General features: G+C 37.1%; 1 long non-coding RNA gene across 1 annotated transcript; it reads right to left on the bottom strand.

Annotated features, from left to right (window-relative positions):
• Positions 1–2150: 2150 nt before the first annotated feature.
• Positions 2151–2903, bottom strand: LOC107704195 (uncharacterized). Its single transcript, XR_001635917.1, has 3 exons — positions 2856–2903; positions 2359–2475; positions 2151–2206 (listed from the first exon to the last, which is right to left on the bottom strand). It is a non-coding gene; the product is annotated as an uncharacterized LOC107704195 (long non-coding RNA).
• Between the last annotated feature and the right edge of the window lie 826 nt (positions 2904–3729).

Here is a 3729-nt window from a genome sequence, read left to right as displayed (position 1 = left end):
CCTTTGACGCTTTCCAGAGTGCAAACACAAATGCATACAGGAGCCTTTACCAAATCTGTTTTGCCAATATCCTATTATTACAGTTTTAACTGAGGGTGAGCATGTGAGAAGTGTCAATTGCATGAGTCTCATGCTGAATGTGTGAGAGTTGGCAGCCCTGATTACACCTCCATATGTTTCGCTTTCCGGACGTAACAAGCTTTGCCCGGTAGCTCATCCAGCATGGAATTGGACTTGCATGGATGCGGAATACTTGGGTCCAAATCCCATGAAAAACATGACTCACAATGAAAGAGCTGAAAGATGAGAGATCTAAAAACAAGCTAAAACAGCATTCAGCATTAATCTCTTTTACGTCACATTTGCTTTTGTTCATACTATTAGTAGGTTTAGGTGTAGTGCAGATGGTACATTATTTTAAAACGTCATAGAACATTAGACTTATAGCGCCACTCGACGGACATTTCAACTCAGAACTGCTATAACACCTAAAAAATCAACGTCACATAAAATGTACCATATGTACGTTCATCTGTTACGGGGGGAAAAAATTAACACTCTTTTAGCGCCACTCAGTTGACATTTCACATCAAATATGTCACAAAACGTACATGGAGGTAAGGATATCGCATCTTTGCATGGATGCGGAATACTTGGGTCCAAATCCCATGAAAAACATGACTCACAATGAAAGAGCTGAAAGATGAGAGATCTAAAAACAAGCTAAAACAGCATTCAGCATTAATCTCTTTTACGTCACATTTGCTTTTGTTCATACTATTAGTAGGTTTAGGTGTAGTGCAGATGGTACATTATTTTAAAACGTCATAGAACATTAGACTTATAGCGCCACTCGACGGACATTTCAACTCAGAACTGCTATAACACCTAAAAAATCAACGTCACATAAAATGTACCATATGTACGTTCATCTGTTACGGGGGGAAAAAATGAACACTCTTTTAGCGCCACTCAGTTGACATTTCACATCAAATATGTCACAAAACGTACATTGAGGTAAGGATATCGCATCTTGCGAAAATTTTCCCACAGGTATGTTTTCATCATGAGATCAGGTTGGCTATGAGCTCACAAAAACAATAATACCTATCAGGCACAAAATCATAAAAGCTGCTGTGATCAGAAAATAAAACTGATACCTGTGTGTGGAGCTCTCCTGTCTGAAGTCGCTGTTCAAAGGACTCTTTGAGGAAAAAATAACATAAGATGTAATTATATAAACACTTACGAAAACTCACACACTGATACTTAAATGACTAACACAATAAAGCTTCTGCATATATGTATACCCGCGATACTTTGCTGTCCTCAAATCGACGCCAGATTTCATCTTCGCATTTGATGTCTGCATTATAACGTCCGACACCTTGAAGTCTTTTACTGTAGTTTACTACTGCATAGAGCTCATATTCATGGCAGAAAGCCTGTAACTCAAGGAGGAATTATGTTCATTATGTTAGTTATATATTTGTTATATTATACAATAGTAAATTATTTTCTCTTCATCCTAAAGCTGACCAATCAGACCTTCTGTGCTCCTTTTTCATTTGCATCATATTTAAAAATAGATGGATTGAAAATAGTAGCAACAATTACAGTATTCGACTTCAGCAGGAAACGGAAATTTAATGAATTGGAAATGAGCCTAAATTCACAAATAAGGCTATGATCACAAAAAGTCTAAAGCAGTTGTGATGTGTTGAGCATTAAACCAAATCACTGCAATAGACCCACAGCTAGCACATTATTTCAGTACCTTGATATAAGGATGGATGATCACATGCAGGTCATTTTTACTGTAGCTCGACCCAAATCTGCTGTTTGTCGTCTCAGATCTCTTCAACACAACGATCAGGTATTTTGGAAACTTGGTCATTTCACTTTTCTGTGGATAAAAATAATAATATATTAGTGAATTAATTGTGCTGCACAAGATACGTTCAGCATTTGAGGCAAATATCACAGCGAATGATTACTTGATTTTGCATATTTCAAGGATGTTTGACATACATTCCCATGAAATGTATCAAAGTGATTAATTCTCTGTTAAATTAGGGTCATAATTCCACTTGATCTGACTTGAAGATCTAATGGATAAACTAGAAAAGATACTTACAATTTCAATGCCTGTCTTTTTTCCACAGTGAACACTCTGATACTCTCCAAACATTTGATCAATACATGCCTGTAAAGGGTAATCCATCATTTGCAATGAAGAAAACAATGGTAAATGGAAGAAACATTTCAGAATAAAAGATGTTTTTAGTGAGTGTTTCTGGTATCTATGTAGAGAAATCATTCTGAGAGATCAATTCAGATGAGCAAAGATCTGCTTACCCCATCCTGAGAGTTTCCAAAAGAGACCGTCCATAAGAGAAAATCCTCTAAGGTTTCTTGTGTATTGTCTTTGCTTGAACTGCATGTTTTTGTGGTCTTCATAGTGCCCTTAAAAATCTACAAAGGTGTCAATAAAACAGACTTTACAGATGATCCACAGGTATAACTGTGCTTTCATTGTTAAAATAATAATTTTCTGCAGTTCAGCCTCTGTCACATTAGACTGCTCATAAACCTTTAATTGCGTCACATGCCAACAAATGAGTCAAGGATCCATGTGAAGAAGGTTTGTAAAAACAATGATGAAAGACATGTGAAGATGTCAGTGAAAGCCAGCAAAACCAAATATGTGCCTACAACATCTCTGAAAACCAGTTGAAATTTCGCTGGAGAAACACTAACAGAGCTGAACTGCTGTGAGATAATAGATAGTCCTTATGAAAGTCATTGAACACAGAGTCAAAAGATGACAGAATAATCCAGAAGAAACTAGTTACCTCAGAAGATCCAGGAGTCTTTTTTAGGATCAAATGTAGAAGTTCTGCTGCATCTCGTTTATGAGCTTTGGGTTTGATGGAGAGAAAACAAATAACAATCAAACATTTACTGAATAACTTTCATTAACAAGAATATTGACTGACATCTAGAAATAGCATTAAAAGAGACCAACCGTCTCTAATGCCGAGGCTCTTTGTGATGCCAGTTGTTGAGACTGCTTTTTCCTGTTGCATTTCTAATTTATTGAACAATGTATTCAACTCTTCAGCCAACTTTCCATCAGATGAAACACCATCTCTGTTCAATCTACAGAAGACATTGAGTGTTTATTGATCAGCTGCTGGTCATGTTGTTGTCACTGCAGGCAGTGAAAGACGTTTCTTTACCTCGTGACATGTTGCCTGAATTCTTTCGTCATGAAGAGCGTCTGAAGAACTGCATTCAAGCAGCAGGTGGATCCTTGATTCTCCAGCCCGCGGTATCCTTAAATGAGAAACACACTGTTAACACTGGACTGACATCAATCTAGCTGAACAGAGAAACTTCCAGAAACACATCCAGCAGATCTTAAAAGAGTAATAATTTAGAAACTACTGTAACTCAGCAGATCAAAGCCAATGTTGACTAGCTTAAAAGACTAAACGCCTTTTGATTCAACCAGTATGTATTAGCTTTAAGAGCAATAAGATGATCAACCGTGTGTGTTCATAATGTCCATCTTCAGAAAACAATCTAAATCTGAATGGTTGAGTGAACTGTGGTGAACAAAATCACAGAATATCAAGCTGATTGTCCCAGAAAACAAACTGGATCATTGTGACAAACACAGAGAGTAACGTGAGGCATCAGTTCTTTCTGAAGCGGGAGCTTTAC

This window comes from Sinocyclocheilus anshuiensis, unplaced genomic scaffold (assembly GCF_001515605.1).
Source record: "Sinocyclocheilus anshuiensis isolate Anshui unplaced genomic scaffold, SAMN03320099.WGS_v1.1 scaffold1228, whole genome shotgun sequence".
NCBI lineage: Eukaryota > Metazoa > Chordata > Actinopteri > Cypriniformes > Cyprinidae > Sinocyclocheilus > Sinocyclocheilus anshuiensis.
This window is presented reverse-complemented; position numbering and strand designations above follow the sequence as displayed.